Source organism: Erigeron canadensis, chromosome 9, assembly GCF_010389155.1.
Source record: "Erigeron canadensis isolate Cc75 chromosome 9, C_canadensis_v1, whole genome shotgun sequence".
In the NCBI taxonomy this organism is placed as follows: Eukaryota; Viridiplantae; Streptophyta; class Magnoliopsida; order Asterales; family Asteraceae; genus Erigeron; species Erigeron canadensis.
This window is the reverse complement of record NC_057769.1, coordinates 4,726,162-4,747,488: the sequence shown is the minus strand read 5'-3', so window position 1 is coordinate 4,747,488 and position 21,327 is coordinate 4,726,162. Positions and strand designations below refer to the sequence as shown.

The 21,327-nt window shown below is 30.8% G+C and overlaps 1 long non-coding RNA gene across 4 annotated transcripts; it reads left to right on the top strand.

The window, feature by feature from the left end:
* Positions 1 to 11,742: 11,742 nt before the first annotated feature.
* On the top strand, positions 11,743 to 17,249 carry LOC122582593. Of its 4 annotated transcripts, none has more exons than XR_006321203.1 (5): positions 11,743 to 11,918; positions 12,159 to 12,283; positions 13,304 to 15,166; positions 15,350 to 15,434; positions 17,111 to 17,249. It is a non-coding gene; the product is annotated as an uncharacterized LOC122582593 (long non-coding RNA). The 4 variants fall into 4 exon arrangements; XR_006321204.1 differs by lacking the exon at positions 17,111 to 17,249 and adding an exon at positions 15,690 to 15,849; XR_006321202.1 differs by lacking the exon at positions 17,111 to 17,249 and having other exon boundaries at positions 13,304 to 14,237; positions 14,329 to 15,166; positions 15,350 to 15,631.
* Positions 17,250 to 21,327: the final 4,078 nt, after the last annotated feature.

Genomic DNA, 21,327 nt, shown 5'->3' with positions numbered 1-21,327 from the left:
AAACAAAGGCGAAAGTTTGCTTGCTTTACTTTGAGAAAGAAGCAACGAGATCTATGAATGAATTTGGCAGCCTACTTAACTGTTAGCTGCTTATTCTTCAAGGAGCACCTCTCAAAGTGAGACATTGTGTTTTGTCTATGTAGCGATAGGACCAAGTGCGAGATTAGATCAATGATATCGTATAGAAAGGATTTGCAACAGACGAAAAATATTTTTTATAGAATATAAATATGATTATTATGATGTAAATGATTATCTTTAAATATATTTCAATAGTTACATTAAACCATTAGAGTTAGCTCAAACGGCTAACCACCACCTGACAAAGCTTAAGCCCACATAAATTTTAGGTATTTGCCAGTATTATATTACAGATTCACCACATTTTGAAAAAAAAAATATAGACCTTAGTCTTAATTTATGATCAAATAATTAACTTATTATATAACACGCATGACGCTGTAATGGAAAAACATCGATTAATGTGGACACACTCATGACAGTATGACGAGCTTAACTACTTTTTGCAGTTGAATCTATATCAACATCTACATTACAATATATAATCATTTACCTCAATTTCTATGACTATTATTATTGTACATAGTTTACGAGGAATAATAAAATTTAAACGTGCAACGCACGGGGCCTAAACTAGTTATTAATAATATCAATATAATAAATAAAGAATGATAGTTAATATATATCCAACACATTAATATCTTTACCTTTTCGTTGACAATAAATCCCTCAAAACATACCAAAAGTTTGCAGGATCACGAGAGTGTCAAGTAGTGACAAAATTCAAGGTTTCTGAATACATGACATCACCCATTAAGATATACTATCCTTTCATGCTTAACGGAACACTAACACACGCGAAGTGTTTGTCAAAAGAGTTGAATCTCAAATAAGGTGAAAGCAAGAATACGAATTTTCTACACAAGTTACTTTAGTTTCCAACAAAAACCTCACAATCTCTTTAAAACTAAACTGAAATTTGGGATAGTATATGGATAAGGCAAATGTAAATGACCTTCAAAAGTCAAAAACTCTCTCCAAACCTCCAGTCCCCAAGTTGTGATCAATTGCATACTCTGCAAGTTTTGCACCTTTGCATACTCTGCAAGTTTTGCACCAACTCCATAGGACGAGCCTTGGCCCATTCGTCGGTAGACTTCAGTTGGGTTTCCCTTTGCATCCTTTGAACTTCCCAAGTCGTTTCCAAGCTCGGCAAACGTGTATACATGAGTATTTTGCACCGGAATACATAATTCAGCAGCAAGCTGCAAGCAATGTTAGCATCAGTAATCAATTAATAAAACGCTTAAAGATCATTGAAAAAATAGAAATGAAGAAAAAAAATCGCTAATTAGTGACACACTAGTTATTGACATACAAATTAAAAGGATTCCAGAAAAAGTGTTTCAGGTCAGCCCAAATAAATCCACAGCAAATGGTCCAAATGTCAACTGTTCTGATCCTAACCCAGATTTTGACCGAGCCACCATTGTGCATTTCTGCCACCTCAACTATGAAGTTCTGTGCATTAGTATATATATATATATATATATATATATGTATATTCTGAAGATATGGCTTATGTAAGTCATGTATATATTCACAAATGTCGGTTAACAAGTCTGTAATTTTCTTAACAACTTAATTAATGGATGGAATTCTTATCTTTATAATTATTATTATATTATTTTATAGTATAGTATATATATGTATATGTATATTCAGAAGATTCGGCTAATCATGTGTTAAATCTTATGTGTTTTAATTTAATTTTAATATTAATATATTTCAACTTATGCAATCTTAATCCTGGTCACTTATAAATTAGTAATAAATAAATGTTCAAATAATATAATTGTCATTTTATATTTTGCTTAGTTGTTACTTTCTTTTTTTGTTTTTTTAAGTATTTATATTAAATTATTTTTATTTTATAAATGTTTTTATTACAAAGTTTTATTATTTTTATTATTTTATCACAGAGTATTATTATTTTAGTTCTTTATTATTATTATTATTAGTATTTCTATTACTATTATTACTCTCGCATATAAATTTGTTATAACTTAATATTACGTTTAATTAATCACGCTTTAACATATTTGGCATATCTCTCTATATAACTAAGAGAGGATAGATTTTTGATTGTGTGACAATTATGAAATCATGTCATGTAGGATTTTTTCCTAGGTGTCATACTGAAATTAAATTCCTTATTTTTAGCATACATTAAAAAATTACACTTTAACATAATCATCATTAACTAATAATAAAAAAAAATTAGGAACTCTTAGCTGGCAAACTTAAATAAATATAAAATATAAATGTACATAAATATACGTAACTTTTTATAATGTGTACTCATGATTTAGATAGATACATTATCTTTTTATAAAGATTGATCATATATTTTTAATCCATTCATAATTTTTTTTAATGTGTACTCATTGTTTAGATGGATACATAGACTAGGCATACATTAATTTTTTTTATAAAGAGTTGATCATATATAGTTTTATTCATTTAACTTTTTTAATATTAAAAACTACTATTATCGGTATCATTAGTTAGTATAAATTAGATTTAACCCGTATATTATATAAGGCTGATTAAGAACGTAAATAAAAAATAATTGACAGTTATAGTATTATTTGTTAATAGAAGAGTAAGTAAAAGTATACTCATCGTAACATTTTTATGAACTTGGTGTAATTTGCATTAGTTAATCATAAAAGAAATATAAAAAAATCATGTTATATTGTATTAATTACTTTTATGCCGAATGTTATTTATTATATTGGATTCTTAATTATTTTTCTTGAATTAATTGTCTACTAATCTCTTCATAGTAGTGGTTTATATGGAATATATTGTTGTTAAAATATTATAGTCTTATACTTCAAATTTGAAAGAAGCATTATCTATTTTAACCGGACTTTTACGACTACAATTATTCACCATGCAATGCATGGGTTTAATCTATCTATGTATTACTAAAGAAGGATATCATGCTTATGTCACAAAGCTGACTTGTCAGCCATTGAGAGTAGACACGTCATTTTTGTGATGTTTTGGTGATGATATTAGTGTGTTTTTTAAGGTGTTTTAGTATGTGAAAGGAGGATGAAGCCTCTCAAATAAGCTTTACCACTTCAAAACCTTTTCACTTAAAAAAAGCCTGGCGCCCTGTACCACTCATCTATTCCACCTTCCTTTTATTTCATTTCAAATTAGAGTTTAGAAAGAAAGAAAAAAAAAAGGAGAGCCTGGAACCGGAAATTTTTTTCTCTACCCATTCAGATTGTCCGGTCCTTAATAGCCGAAATTGTCGCCGGCGGTGAGCTCTAGATATAGTTAGCTATATATCTATATCGATATTAATATATCTATACATCTTGGCATGGCATTTAGGCTGTGTATGTGACATCTTTCCAATAGATTTATCAATGAAGATATACAGGAAGCGCATGACTTTAAAAGGAGGTACACTAATTTTTTCTCATGAAACATGTTTTCAATATTTGAAGTAATGATATAAAAGGACAACGCTTTTGAATGGTATGAAGTTGTGAATGAATGTATGCTTTTGAATATAGTCAGTGAGAAGGTAACCTTCAGAGTATGAATTGTCATTACAAGCTTATGATACATGTTTTGTAGATTGATACTTAAGGAAGGAGCAAGCAGCACTTCACAGGGCACCTTCAAAAACAAGTTTTACGAAAGAGAATGGATTTATGCCAATGTGAAACCGAGTATAGAAAGGTTAATGCAGTAAATTACTTTGACATATGTTTATAATGTAAATTACTTTATTATCGATGTTAATGTGTGTATACAGGTAACTCAAGTATTCTACTACTTGCTAAAAATGGGAGACAATTTGAAGAGAATACAAAAGAGTATGCTGATGAGGACAAACTACAAAAATGAGGTAAGGTTTTTTCAATGCTCTTTTTCATTTTTAGCTGATTAAATTCAATTTTGTAGTACCTGTGAATAAGTTTAATATAAATATCCCTATATCTGATGAAGGTGGATATGATGGATGATTGGACATTCAGTAATGTAAGAAAGCCAAATACGTTTCCTATAAGTACGTTTCTTATAAGTGTCTGTATATATCATCTTGATGTGTATATATATATATGTATGTGTGTGTGTGATTTTGTTATTGATATAAATCTGATGAAGTTATAACTTAAAAGTTTATGATATGGTTTTTATGAAAATATGAAATTGTAGATTTGATTGATGTAGATTCGTTAATTAGGGGGAACATGTACAAATGATTAGGTTTAAAGTTTGTGATACAAGTTATGACTATTTAAATTTCATTTGTTGCGGTTTTAAAACTAATCTAAATTGTACTATGTATATATTTTAATGTGTTTTAATGGCGTGGTTAAGTTTGATTTTATGGACTTTGAATACACTACAACATAAATGACTTTTAGTGACTGAAAAAAACAGTCACAAAAAGTATAATAACAGTCACTAAAACCCATAAGACTTTCTCCTTCTGAAAGAGTCAGTATTGGAACCATCACTATAGGTCTATTTTGACCCAATTTTTCAGTCACCAAAGGTATGCAACCTTTAATGACTGATATCTACAGTCACTAAAAGTCACTAAAATGCCAAAAAAAAAAATAGAACTTGCAATTCCAATTTACAGAATTATACATAAAAATTGCTTAAATGTACAAATATGCAAGCCACACATTACAAAAGCCATTAACTTTATATGTAGTCGAATTTGAATTGCAATACAATATTAACCCAATATGATGACATAAAACAACAATTAATCCAAAGGGTGACACTTACAACATGAAAACTCGGCCCATAAAGTTTTATCACCATTCCCGATTGATTCCTATCAACATATGTGAAAATTACAAAAGAACGAAGATGACAACAAACACCACGCACGGTTTCTGGACAGAAACATTATAACAACCACCTGCATGACTTCATTATGCACTGCCATGGTCATGTGATACAAGTAACGTGGGTGGTTCACCATTTCTAGCACCTGTAGAAAACCTGTACATAATTTACATAAAAATTCCACATTTCGTACAAATCTAATCTGATATCAACTAGTTTGTACCTGTGAAAAAACGTGTTGCATTGCCCAATCTGGACCAGATGTCTCTGCGACCCACTTTAGGTTGTTAGCAGCAGCTTCGCTGATTGAATAAACTTGCAGATACTCCCATTAATATATAACATACATGCGCAAAACTAGTGGAGAGTGGACTAGTGGAGAACACTTCTGAAAGAAACCAAAACCAACAGACTTAATGATTTAGACCAGCAGTTTTATAAAGAATCATTGACAGTCCAACTTAACTAACTCAAATGGTGTCCAAACCAACCTAGTCAAGGTAATATAAAACTGGTAATTAGGAAATTAAAACATTATGTCAACTTTCAACTCTAGCAGATAAGTACGTAAATATAATGAAAAATCTATTAGTGTTGATCTGCATATAATTCAACGATTACCTTCTCATTAACATTAATGCTACTCTTGAAAAAGTTATCTTAAAATGGCAGTTTGAACTTTGAAATGTTAATAGACCAAGAAAGTGACATTAGCATGTTAATACCTCACGTGCAAAACCACCTTCGATAAAGGCGTTGTCACGCGCAAGTCCTGTATAACCAATAAGTTACCTAAAAATCGAATAGAACGTTTATTAGTTATTACACCAGAATATGAGTCATTGTATAAACACAGATATCATATAAAGGCCTCCAGTTTCCTCACCATGAGTAAATGTATCCATCTGCTCTTCTGTCAAACCATCAGGACGTTTAAATCCACACCCAATCTACGATGCCAACATAAAAATTGTGATGAATAGTTTAACTAAATCAAAATTTCATGCATATCGTCAAATATGACATACTTCCACTTACTTTAATACTAGTGAGCTTTAAGTAGTGATCAGCGATCGTAACTTCTCCTGATTCTTCAAATGCTAAAATCTCTTTTTCAGACGTTGCCTTCACTGCCTCTGCAACTAATCTCATTGATTTTCTCAGTCATTTACAACCAATGTGATAAAGAGCAGACTGACTATATGTATTGCACCCCAAAATGTATCTGTTTTGTGTACATAACATACGACTTCAGGAACCCATTAATTATAAACCAACACTGACCTCTTTCAGTTTCCCAGCAATATCATCAAGAAACTGAACATCTCAATGTACAACTTCGACTCCTCGGGTACGGTTTTCAGAGGTTTATTATGGCGCTACCGTGTATTACATGCAAGATCAATAATTGTCATCATTCTATTAACACTTTGTTCCATCCAGTTCCCATGTGAAGCCACAAATTTAATCATTAAAGAAACTTACAAAACATGAAGAATAAGAAAGATTTGTGTCAGAGTAACTATCAGTACCTTTCCTTTAACTGCGGGGAAACTGCAAAAAAGGAACACTTTCCTCTGAACCTTTGGATATATTCTACAAAATTTCAATCGTTTCCTGTAGAATCTTACGTAGATATTAATTCAAATGTCTATGAAATTCAAGAGATATGTAAATGCTAAACTTTTGAATCTTACGTATATATTAGTTAAACTGTTGAATCTTAATTGCATAAGGGTACTATGCATGTAAATGTAATCACACATGTAGATATGTTATGCATAAGACCATATTCATAGAAACGTTAATGCATTTACTAACTTACCCTATAGAGTTTCAAAGCATCCATTTCCTGTCGAACAAAATGAACCAGACTCTGAGTGGCTGGGTTAATCCACTGATCAAGCGAACGAATGTCGCAAGACCTTCCAGCTCAAGTCGTTTTACATTTTGAACAAGAAATCTATACGCGCTGTACCATGTCAAAAATACACCTTTGACCTACATAGTTAATCGAATATCAAATAACCAAAACATGAAGGCTGAAATATTACAAATGACCAAAACATGAAGCCGTAACTTCTTATAAGCTAATAAAGATTGCTCACTACACTATATACTCCATCTTTTTCGAAACGTAAAGGTTACAGAAGTAAACATAATTAAGACGATTTCATGAATTCTGCCGTTGAAGAATAAAATCAAAAATCCTAAATTATACTTATATCAAAACCTAACTTATGCTAGATCTAATGCATACACTCTACATCATATAAATACACACAGTTACACACACATATACAGATTGAAAACGAAATCAAAACCTAACTTATGCTAAATTTAGGGAATACACTCTCTAGACTGTATTGTGTGTGTGTGTATTTATAATTATATATATATATACAGAAAACGAAATCAAAACCTAATAATGTATCAATCGAAAAGCATATGAACAGAAATTATAAAAAAAAGTGTTATTTACTGTAATGGTACCTGGACTATCCATCATATTACTGATTTCATAACTATAACTTTAAAATTACTCTCATCATACCCCAACTTATCAATTCTCCACACGGACGATATCTGACCTGACGGGCTTCAGTTTAGCCGTTAAGTTGGGGTATGACTATGGTAAATTTTAAAGTTTTAGGTATGAAACCAGTAATATAGTGGATAGTCCAAGTGTTATTTATGTAATTAACCATTATTATTATTATTACTATAATTTCTTGTAAATCCTATTAATTTCTAATGGAAGTGATGTTTTTACTATTATTATTATTATTATTATTATTATTATTATTATTATTATTATTATTATTATTATTATTATTATTATTATTATTATTATTATTATTATTATGATGATGATGATGATGATGATGATGTTGTTGTTGTTGTTGTTTTAATTACACAATGTATTATTTAGGAATAGATAATTTTAAAAAGTACATTGATATTTTTTGTAAATATTTACTTTATTTTATAAAAGAATACTTTATTTTTATAAAAAATATTGTAAATATTTAGTTTTTTTTATTAAAAACTATTAATCAATCAAATTATAGATCCATGATGATTTTATTTATTTCATGTTTATTTATTTTTTATTTTAAAAAAATAAGTAAATCGGAAGCAGTACATTAATTTCATGTAAAACATTGATAAATGAACGTGAAGTATTGAATGGATACCACCACATGGAGTTGATTAAATCTGTTTTGAGCTGATTCAAACCTTACATGGTAGTTGTACAGGTACTAATGCAATACAAGAAATTATAATATTCTTTCCGGTTCACCCTTTAAAAAAGAAGATTGAAAAGTATTTTTTATAAAAATAAAAACTTTTTATTAAAAATGATCTTTTATAAAAGAAAATATTATTTTATTAAAAAATAAATTTTATAAATAATAGTTTTTGAAATATTAATAGTTTTTAATAAAAAATTAAATATTTACAATAATTTTTTTTATAAAAATAAAGTATTCTTTTATAAAATAAATATAAATATTTACAAAAAAAAAAATATCAATGTACTTTGTGTAATTAAAAAAACAACAAGAACAACAACCATAATAATAATAATAATAATAATAATAATAATAATAATAATAACATAAATGATATCTGGACTATCCACCATATTACTGGTTTCATACCTAAAACTTTAAAATTTACGGTAGTCATACCCCAACTTAACAGCCAAACTGACGCCCGTCAAGTCAGGTATCATCCGAGTGAAAAATTAATAAGTTGGGGTATGATGAGAGTAATTTTAAAGTTATAGGTATGAAACCAATAATATGGTGGATAGTCCAGGTACCATTTCAGTAAATAATCTTAAAAAAAATTATATTCTCAAACAACTATGCGGAACTAGAATCAGAAACAAAAACCTAATTAAATTAATTCAATGTTAATCTAAAATTAAAACAAAATTATTGTATTACCGGAGGAGGAATCAGCGGAGACGGAGGGATCAAAAATCTGACCGGCGACAGCAACGGCGAGAGGTTTTAGTATGTCCGGTGAGGCGACTGAGCAGCCGTGTGTGTGTGTGAGAGAGAGAGAAAAGGGGGCGGGGTGGGTAATGGTGTGTGAGAGAAAAGATGGGAGAGTCGTTTTTGGTTTTTCTATTTTTGATATAATAAGAGTTGTTTTGGGAGAAATATAAGACATGTAATGTAATTCCTGACTTTTAATGACTGAAGTTAATAACAGTCACATAAACCTTCAGTCACAAAATGTCATTTAGTTTGTAGTGATATTTTAATGATTTGTAATAAACTGCCGTAATAATCTAAGGGTCATAATCTTATCCTATTCGTTTTACTTTAATACTTGTTTTACAATACTCAACCCCTATATAAATATATAAATATATATATATATATATATATATATATACACGAGCATGGTACCCGCACAATTAATGCGGAGGTGATTACATTAATTGTGATGTGGTGGCGTGGACGGATGGTGATGGTGTCGGCGTCAAGTGGTCTAGGTAATTGATTCAAAGATATTTGATTTTTAGGAATAGTGAATATCTTTTAAACGATTATGGAATGATTGTGTAAGTTAATTAATTAAGGGTAAAATGGTAATTTCGCATGTCTCAAAAATTATAAACTTTTCAACATAGTGGTATAATTTTTATATAGTAGTATAGATATATATACACTTATGCCTTTAAAAAAAATAGTTTAAAATGAAAAATTCGAGGCAACTGCCCCAAACTTAGACCATCCTCATTCACAACCCAAGCCAACCCAACAATATTATTCATTAAAAAAATTAATTTCTCTCTATTACATTTACCCAACCCAACTAAATCAAACTTTTACACTCCCATCAGCAACCTAACAAAACTATTTTTTAAATAATTAATAATGTTATATAACTAATGTTTGTTTATTTAGAAATTATTTTAAAAATTAAAAATATTTGTATATTTCAAAAAAGTAAATTATCATTATAAATAAAAATAAATTAATCAGATAAAAAAAGATTTTATACTTGTTAAACATATTTAACAAAATACATCTATTCTTTTACAATTATAATATAAAACTTATAAATTCCAATTCTAATAATATATTATTTACTTAATAAATAAGGATGAAAACTAACGATAAACATAAATATATAAGTTAGCATGCATGCGGACAAGTTTAGAAAAAACAATGTTTTAAATACCGGTATTTTGGTCGTACCGGTCAGATACCCGGTACTGGTATTACCGGTATACCAGCTGGTACGTACCGACACAGTAATTTAATTTTTGTATTTTTATTTTTATAAACATTCTACAAAACTTGTTACAATTTAACGAAAATAGTCAAAATACAAGTACAATCCATTCAAAAATAATATAAAATAGGTATTTCATAACAAAATATAAGTTTTAAATTTTACAAATAACAAAACATATGGATTTTGAATTTTAAACTTTTGAATGAATTGCATTTTTGGTCCCTTTGTTATCACACCTTTTGCAGGTTTGATACAAATATGTGCAACGTCGCGAAACGTATCCCCGTCATATCACACCCGTTGCAATCTTGGTCCAAAGTTAACTTTCTGTCTAATTTAACCGTTAAAGACATCAAGTGCCCCTCACGTGAGGGGTAATTCAATCTTTTTATATAAACAAGGACTCTGCAACTAACAAAAAAATCTAATTTGTTATCACAACCTTTATCTCAACCAGAAAATTACTACGTATATCAGTATATCACAACCTTTATCTCAATCCACCTAAAAGATATTATTATCATTACTACTTAAATATATAATACATATCTAATTCAATGATTTCATTGTCAAAACCCACTTAGTTCCCACCAAGATTCAATCAAAAACGAAGCTATGGTGGTATAGGTGGTTTACTGCCAAACCCATTTAGCAAAACTCACCATCTAATAAAATGACTTCACTGCCAAACCCATTTAGCCAATATCAACAGCTTGCGGTAATCGTGGTTAATTAAGCTCCGACGGCGGTAGACAAGAAAACATGCCAGATCGATCGACACAAACACCTTTTCCACCACCACTGTCAATAAATCCGTCAATATCATTGGTGGTGGTGGTCAGCAAAACAAGATCCGTGAAGATCAGTGGTGGTGGCAAAGGATTCTGACAAGATTCCAGTGTCGGCGGTGGATGACGTTGGTTGTTGACAGAGGTGGTACCATCACCGCTGGCGACCTCACCATCGCCGCGGCTGCTCCTCTTCCACCACCGCTCACCACCCCTGCGTCTTATGCTCATCAGATTTGGAGGAAATAAGAAAGTATATATATATATACATACATATACCACACACACACATATATATATATATTATCAGATCTGAATGTTTGTTGATGTATGTGCTTGTATATATATGTGGGGTAAATTAATTATTGTAAAAGATGTGAAAGAAATCCATACATATAAAAAGAGATATCTTGGAAATCTTAGATTGAGAGGTCTTTAAACAAGAATGAAACTGGAACCAAACATATTGATGATGAATAAGATTTTTTGGTTAGTTGCAGAAATAGTCTTCGTTTATATGAAAAGACAATATTACCCCTCATGTGAGGGGTTCATGATGTCTTTAACGGTAAAATTAGACGGAAAGGTAACTTTGAACCAAGATTGCAACGGGTGTGCTATGACAGGGATGCGTTTCGCAACTTTGCAAATGTTTGTATCAAATTTGCAAAATGTGTGATAACACAGGGACCAAAAATGCAATTCGTTCTAAACTTTTGAAGACTAAAATTTGTCGCCCATATATTCCCCACGACCCAAATGAAGTTCACACAACAAATCATAACACCCCATCTTCCAAGACACCTAAAAAAAAAAAAAAAAATTATTGCTCACTTTTTCTCCCTCTTGAAGAACCAGCAGCCTCAAAAACACCTAAAAATCCATCATCTAGCTATCTGTGATCTGCACACTAGGTTTTTGCCCCTCAAACATCTTCTTTCAGACCATTCAAAGGTTGATCTCAAGACCTATTTAATATATTTCTATATATAACATACATGTTGTTTCTACCTTTCGATCTAAAAGCTTTTGAAAAAAAATTGTATTCTAATTTATGTGTTAGGCTCAATCACTTTTCTTTACAATATATTAAGAATATGTATGGGTAACTATCTCGATCTTTTTAATACGTTTGCCAGCACCGCTCTTATATCATTGTAATCTAACTCACTATCTTTTTTTTTTTGGTTACAGAATATAGGTTTTTCTCCAAGGTAATCTAAATTATCAGTAGTAGCAGAACATAATCGATGGCATCTGATTTCTTTATCATCGATCCATCTATCAAATTTTCGACCATGCTTTCACTGTTTAATGAAGTAAGTTACAATTTTAATCCTTGTGTCAGTTTGTTTTTCACTTAAATGAATATTCATCCATTTATCATTTCATTTATTTAATATTTGGTTACATTTTGTTGCTTATATTGTCATTTATTTAAAAAGAGAACAAGAATTAGTGTTTTGTTTATGCTTCTTTCATGCTTCAGCGTATTGGTTTTTCTCATTAAGTAAATTCGAGTTTCAATTGATGGGATTAATGTTGGTAGAACCATTCTCCCAAGTCTAAATATATGAGATGATTCAAGGATCCAACCTATTTCAAAACCCGAGAGCTATTTTTCTTTGTTTTAGCATGTAAAGTGATTCTTCAAAGGATTGCTTTTGGGATTTTGGCTTAATTCTTCATAATTTTAGTTGATATAATAATTGCACAAAAACTATTTGATGAATTGTCTGAGTGAAAAAGGATTGCTTTCACACAATCTTCAAATCAATAATTTGAAATTGGTTTAATTTAGTGTAAATGTTAACAATTCAGTAGATTGTAGCTTAGTTTTCCTACAATTCGGTAGTTCATATTCTTTTTATTAGTAGTGCTGTGTGGTTCGGATGATTGTGTTTGTGGTTCATATTTTCCGTTTTAATGTTCGGTAATTGCACATTGGTGGTTCTAATGCATTCTTTGCACTCCAGTTTGTTTCACACTATGGTTACTCATTGCAATGATGTCTCGTGCTAGTGTGGTTTGAGTATAGGACCAGTAGTACAAAGAGTTGATATTGTATAGAGCGTTCAAGCTAAATTACCAATTTGTATTCATTCTTACAATCTGTTTGTTGCATCGAGTTCTGTCTATAACATCCCTTTGTATTTGAATAAAAACTTGCATTTTTATTAGGTAGTGAACTCATATGTAGGGTAGTTATGCTTGACATAAACGTCCTAATGCATTTTTTTTAATCAAAGTCTGATACATTATTTGTGTTGCTAGTCTCTATATGAAAATACGATCTTCTTAATTTGATATAACGAGATTTAGTCTTTTTCTTTTCCCAGGGAAGTGGAAGAGTCATACCTTGGCCCTTAGGTCAATGTCCTGACTGTTTGGACCTTGATGACATTACAAATAGACTAAAAGATGATTTGGAACAAGATGGGCATATGACGGATGTAGATGAAAAGTATCTTAAACTTGTGATTGAAGGTGTGAGGCATGGCTATCAAGAAGAACCCATGACACATCTTATTACTAAAGGATGCTTCATAGGCAAGTTAGGTTGTCACACTAAAAATGATAGAGATCGCTTGGATTTTATTTCCAAGATTTAAAAAAATACACTTAGAAAAATGCAACTCAAGAATGATCAATGGAGAGAGCCTGTCATAATAATTCCGGATCTAAACCTTCAGGTGTCGTGCATGACTATCAAGAAGAACCCATGATAGAGATCGCCTAGATTTTATTTCCAAGATATTAAAAAATACACTTGGAAAAATGCAATCGAAGAATGATCAATGCAGAGAGCAATGCAGAGAGCCTGTCATAATAGTTCCGCATCTGAACGTTTAGGTAGGATCTTTATCTTTAGTGTGTGAAATCTGTTATAAGTTCCATTTTAGATCAAATTTGTTTCCCGCTCGGCTTTTTTTAATTCACATATTTTTTGTAACATGAACGTGAATTAGGTATGACATTTTTTAATTCACATATCTTTTATATGAACGTGTTGCAACTGGGTGTTGCAACTTGCAAATGGGTTTGCAGATGCTTCCATTTGAAAGCTTACCAGTGCTACAAAAACAAGAGGTCCAGAGGAAGACGTCAATTGCATTCATTGTTTAAAAGATTAATTCCAATGGGGATTCAACGAATTAGCTTCCAACCATGAATTCGTTTAACCGTTATTATTTGATAAACCTATCACGTGACCTGTCTTGTAGAATTATCCAAGCAAATTTTGAAAGATGGTCAAGTATTTTAGGATTTACGGTTAGTTTGACTCAAGTATATGTAGCTAGATAATTTTCATAAGTCAATATTGTCATAAATCATCAAACCTTTGACTTTAACTTGTATGCAGGGTGATGCTAACACTGTGCCTCCATTGGATAAGCTTAAAACTGTCTTGACGGAGTGTGAGCTATATGTATATATGGGTCATTCTTATCATGTGGCCTTAAATCTTCTCTCTATCAATTTTGTTGTCCTATGGATGCATATGTTCATGAGGTTTGCGATACTTATTTTGTTATGTGTGACAATTTTGGGAACATGTATGTTTCCGGTGAAGAGATTTGTAAAATCAAAGAGGTGTGCATATGCCCTTCTAATGGGATGTAGTAGTGGATACATATCCTCAACTTCTAATGGGATGTGGTAGTGGATACATATCCTTAAGTAAATAATGCATCCCAAAAAGTGCCCCTTTAGATTACCTTCTTGCAAGCTCGTTTGTGGTAGTCGGTTACTTATGGGTGGTATACACACATGATGTTCAACGGCTTGCCGGTGCATTGTTTGGATCGTGGGTAAAAGCAAAAGCAGCTAGATTAATACCATGAGCAGATTGCACTATAAGAGATGTCGATGCCCAAGCGACCGAAACATCAAGAAAGAGAGCTTTTTTATGTAGCCAGTGAACTTGACACTAGTACGTATCTATGTAAACACGAATTTTACTTAGATTCATTCATCCCAAACAGTTGAGAATTAATTTGTTTATGACACTAGTACATACTTCTACTGCGTGTAAACAATGAGGTTTTTTAACCTTTGTACACTATAGTTTCTATGGGCAACACCAACCGTTGTATCGTGATAACAAAGTGATGTGGAAAAGGGAAATGACTTGCTTATTATCGGTATGTGGCTACATTGTTGAATTTATCCCACCATCACAAAACGGAGCATCCATGGAGGTATGCTAAATAAATATATTCTAGTAAATGTTGTTCAGCAAGTGTCAACTAGACATGGTCTTCCATTTATAGTAGGTTTTGTTAGTTTAAATGACCTTCTTAATTTGAACCTGCCCTGTTTCGACCTAGTATCTGTTTGGCTCTAATTAACTCATTACGTTTTCTTGATTCCCTTTTTTGCAGAAAAGAAGAGAACGAATGATAGTTACCTCATCTAACAAGCCGATGACTTACTTTAATTGATCATTGATTGGTGGCGGCGACAAAGGTATTATATCTACCGATTTCATTGAACCAGAAGTATTCTACATTGGATTTGGAATTGTCAAAACTATTCCATTCTTTTGTACAACAATTTTAGGGAAGAGCCTACAGTTTAGTTGATACAGTCTCTGAGAAGACCTTGAACATACTATATTGTTCAAATATAGTGAAATAAATTCGTGGAATGTAAGGCCAATAAAATGTCGATGCTAGAGTAGTTGATAGTCATGCAACCAATCACATGCTTTCGTTGTTACAGAAAGGAACTGCGTTGATCTCATACCTCCAATACAAGCACCTGTTTCTCCCAGATGTGGTCCTCTAGGTCTGTCAGAATTAATATATGGATAATGATAAATCAACCTAATTGGTGTGCCTAAAGATATGCCTAATAAGAAGATGATGCCATGTGGAAAAATCAGGAGACATGATTAGGAAAGAGAATTAGTGGAATCCACTATGTCAGATTCTTAAGATTTTAGGTTGATTTTTAGGCATATGACTTAAGTTGATTAATCATTTTCCTTAATATATTCGAGCCATGAGCCACCTACTACATGATAAATGGTCCTTCAGCTCCCGAGGAGAAGTATGAGAGGTAGAAAGTCACTAAAGGATTAGATTATTTTTGGAGTTGGATATAGAGAATGTTGGATATTTTAGAGATATCAATGCTTTCTAGTGGTATTGGATTAACTTATCGAATGCTTGATCTTAATATTCAGTTAATCGAGTTAGGTGATGCGAGAGTACGAACTCGATTATGTATCTTAACATGGTTGCGTATTGAAGATTTAATGTTATTAAATTAATATTATGGGTTTACTTTAATATTAAGTCATTAATATTATAATTATAATTATCTATAATATAATAAAAGACGGGGTTGGGGGTACACCCCCTCCTTGCCTAAAACTCCCTCCTCATTAATCCTTTATTTTTTTTAAATATTTTTAATTATTAAATCTATAAATCGACCTTATTTTGTGCTTTTAGGAGAAGTTTATTTGCCACTATTAATGTTTTCTTTAATATTATAATTATCTATCTATAATATAACTAAAAGAGTGGGTTGAGTACACCCCCTCCTTGCCTAAAACTCCCTCCTCATTAATCCTTTATTTTTTTTAATATTTTTAATTATTAAATCTATAAATCAACCTTAACTTTTAATTATATACATCTCCACCACTATTCATGAAAACATGGGGAACCAAATCTTTCGTTTACATTAAGAAACCAATTAAAGGATTTTAATATCTCCTCCTTTGGTTTTGGAAGTCAACGAACAGAATTAGTTTTTTTTGTGTGTTCTATTCGATCAATAATAAAAGCAAACTATGGAGTGTTGGCTTTTGGTGATTCAAGATCTAGCAATTTTTAGGTATTGTTCGATGTGTCGTGTGTGTGATTGTAGAAGGGATTTACTTTAAATCCTAAATAATAATAATAATCATTATATTTGTTTATTGGAAGTTAAACTAAAAGGTACACATTCACTTTTACTTTGTTAATTAATGATATTGCATATGATTCTTTCCGTTGCATACTCGTGTAAATGTTCTTGATAACAATTATGTACCAAGAGGTGTTTTTTCAATTAACTTTGTTCATATTTAATCATTATTATTATTATTTAACATTCAATACTCTATTAATTTAGTTTGTTGCCCATTATAGGTTTATCATGACTTCAACTTCAACAACAAAAAATAAGAACACATTAGTTCACCTTGAAGATCTTAAGCCAACACATGTTAAACATCATCTACGACTTCGTCTTGTGGATGTATGAATTGTTTTAGAGTGGAACAACTAAAAAAAAATCAAAACATTCGAGATGGTCTTTGTTGATGAATTGGTATTTACTTTTCAAATTATATATATTTTTTAGTTTTGTAAATGTAGTCTAAAATTGTTGTTTGTGTATGTCTTAATTTTAGATATAACAAACTACAAATTTTTTATTTAACTAAGTTTGGAAAAATAGGGTTAACTAGATTCAACATTTATATGGAGTTAATTTTCATATGTTTCCTTCTTTAGTTTTCGTAATTATAGTCTAAAATTGTTTTTTGTGTTTGTAAGTTTAAATATAACAAATTAAATTTTTTTATTTAACTAAAGTTAAAAAAAAAAAAGCAAACTAGATTTGATATATTTTGAATCGTTTTATGTTTAATTTTTAGGGATTTTAATTTTATTCGATATCTATTTAGTATACTTGAATTCCTATTTTTTAGTTTTAATTAATATATTTTAAGACTACCCGTCTATTGTACGGTCCTGAGAACTAGTAAGTATATATATGTTAGAAGTTAGTTACTATCTTTGAAAAAAAAAGTAAATATATATATATATATATATGGGTTGGGTATTGTAAAACAAGTATTAATATAAAACAAAAAAGACAAGATCTTGACCCTTGGATCATGGCTAAATTGATGCACGAAGATTCACGAAATAAATGATACACAATGATTTTAATGATGCACGATGATTTTCAATGAAGAGAAACATATTGTTTTATTTGTTTTACTTTAATACTTGTTTTATTTTACCTAAAACCTATATATATATATATATGGAGGCGTTCTTGTTTTGGACGATGAATACAAAAAAAGTCATTTTGTGTGGTCTTTTGTTTCAAGACACAAAAATAAAAACAAATAGTTTGTATGGTAATTTGTCCGTTGATCGTTGTCGTTGGACCGATCAAAAATATAAACTAAATACCTATAACTAGTATGGGTAAGTCGAGTATCATATCCACATGGAATCAAAGGAAAGTGTTAAACAATTTTACAAAGTTACTTAAACTAGACATGAACTCAAAATCGATTGATTGATTGGTTTGATTAAAAGCTAAACTTGATAATAAACTTAACAAGGTAATTCAATTAAACAAAGGGATCATTCTCATGCTTCAAATTATGCTTTCTTATATGTAACCTAACCTATATTCGTTGGAAATCACATAGACATGATTCGTTATAACGTTTGGATTGAATGAACTTAAGAACTAAAATAATCGGTTGTGATGATTCACGATAACGAAAAACCGGGGAATTGACACAACTAGATTTTCAATTCATTAACATAGAATTACAAGTTCATGAGAGATTCTTTCAATAATCCATGATAAACAATAATTTGAAATCAAAAGATGGATGAAATTCATTCAAAGTCATAAACATGTAATCATTCATTCAAATCCAAACAACATTAGATGCAAAACACAATTAAGAATTAAACATCTAATCCAACATGAATATAAGAAAGGTTGAACATAAAAGTCTTACATAATTGTTCACATGAGAATGATCAATAGAAACCCTAGCCTATAATCTTCATCATTGATTCTTCAATTAAGGCTTGAATCTCCATGGAAATATGAATTGATGATGAAATTGGGGTGTTGTGTGTGTTAGAAACTGCTCCAGGGATGTGAAAAGTGTGAAAGATAACTGCCATATTCGAGTTTGAATAATATATAAACTCAACAATAATAAAATCCCAAATTTTCGGAATTCCCTTCAGGTGAGGCCGTCCCGCACTGTCACTTTAGGCGTCCTGCACTGTGGCTCAGAAATGGCAATTTTCCAGATTTGCTTCTTGACTTTATTCTTGACTTTGCTTGACTTGTTAATAATCCATTTAGCTCCAAATCACAACTTAAAACCTGATACACTTAAATAAACATAAAAATGCCCTAATCGTCTATTAACATTCACAAAACATGTCGGTTTTCATATCTTAAAGTTGTACGAATTAGGCGTTTATCATCCGTTTTCTATAATCCATACGCAAGATAAAACCATCGAATATAGTATCATGGTACAAGATTTATCAATGAATCAAAATCTAGTTCTTGAATGGGAAACCAGTCTTATCCGTTCAAACATTTCCAAATAGTTTGTCCTAAAGTGATTACACGATTCTGATTCCAATCCAAGTTATTTATCTATTTTGATGATTGGATTACGGGAGTCATTTGAACAAGTTTGTATACGGCATTTGCGGGATCAAATAGGTACGTATTTCTAACATATCTCCAACAGAGAATGAGGAACTACAATAGAAAATTGATATCTTTCGGGAGCAAGGATTGAACATTCTTCAAACTGTTTACAAGTGTTAAGCGGAAGCACTCCCCTCCAGTTTCAGCCTGGTAACACTGTTTTTGGAGAGTATAAACAAAAACCTTGGCGAATTTTCTAAAGTACAGTGAGAAAGTTGACCGAGAATTGTGAGACAGTTGACTTGAATGTAGTGTTGGACTTATTAATGACCGATGGGGGCGGAGAGTCGAAACCCTAGAGCTTGGTTTGGTCGTTAAGACGTTAACCTGGTCTATTGTTTTTTGGTTTATTTTGTGATTATGTATACAGATTTGAACCACCCGGCATATGGATGATATATGTTTTTATTTTGTAAAAACATTTATATTATCATTATTTAAATTATATATGTTTATTTACTATTACTATATAATTAATATTATGAATTACATTTCATTCTGATCAACCAAACACAAATAGATTATAATTCATTCAAATTTCAATTCCATTGAATTCCAAGGATTTCAATCCATTCAAATTCCAATCCATTCAGATTCCAAATCCATCATATTCCAATTCATTTAACAAATTTCAATTTCATCAAAAACATTCTGCGAACCAAAGGCCCACTAAGCTTCTTCTTTATTCAATTTTACCAACTTTATCTGAAATTATTCTTTGGTTCATAAGTAAAACGCGAACTACATGCTTCCTGGTTCATAAGCATGTGATGCCTCGGGTATTTGTCCTGATTTTAGTTTTTCTTCGGGTTAAGTTTGAGTTGTAGTTTAGCTATTTGTTAGTTCTATTTACTATTGCAAATATGAGAAACCAGAACCGGAAGATTTTATATTATTGCTAACACATAAAACCCGAACTATATATCACGGCAATAGTAGTTGATCGTCTATGGCTTATGAATTTCGTCATCATGTGCTCATTGTTCATTTGCAGATCTAATCGTATTGTATATTATAAATGTTGATATAAAACCCATGGTTTCATATATGTATTTAGATCTCCTTACATCCTGTTCTTAATATACGACAGATATAACATGTATTCTTCACTCACATATTTGTATTGTTTGTATAAAAAGTACTGAAGTTTGGATTTTGAATGTGTTGTTGATTGTGTTTTAAAATAAGATTAAAGAACATGAGTATAATGGAGATGATGACTTTAACGTGGATTAGTTTTTTATTGTCGGAATAAATGAGTAGCCAGAAGTTAATTGGAAATTCGCACGAGAAGATGATTGAAAGTTAGAATCCTATCAGAAGTCTATAAAATGTAATTAACTATAACATAATGTCTATTATATGTAACGTACTATAAAATGTAATTAACTATAACATAATGTCTATTATATGTAACGTACATGACATCTTACGTGTCGTGTCATCAGATAAGGCATTTTTTAGGAGTTAACCGACAGCTTACATTTTTTAGGATTTAGAAGTTTTTTTGTTTTAAAGGTGTGGATCATTACTCGTAACAGTAGATCTAGCTTACGTTATCTTAATCGGGTCCAGTGTGACATAACTATATATGGTTATCAAGTGTGGTCATGACAACCCCACAATTTTTATAAAATTTTGTTTTTCTAGTACTATTTTTATGGATTTTTTTAGTTTAAAGGTAATTGGTAACCCAAACTGGTATAATTTAATTTTGTAGTTTAATTTTACATTTGTTATTATCATGAATATTGTTCGGCAATCTTGAGAATTTCTGGTTCCGCTACTAACTAGGTCCGCGCTAGAAAGTTTCACCCTCAATACTTAGTAAGAGCAAAAATGGAAAATCCACAAACACTCAAATATATACTCCGTA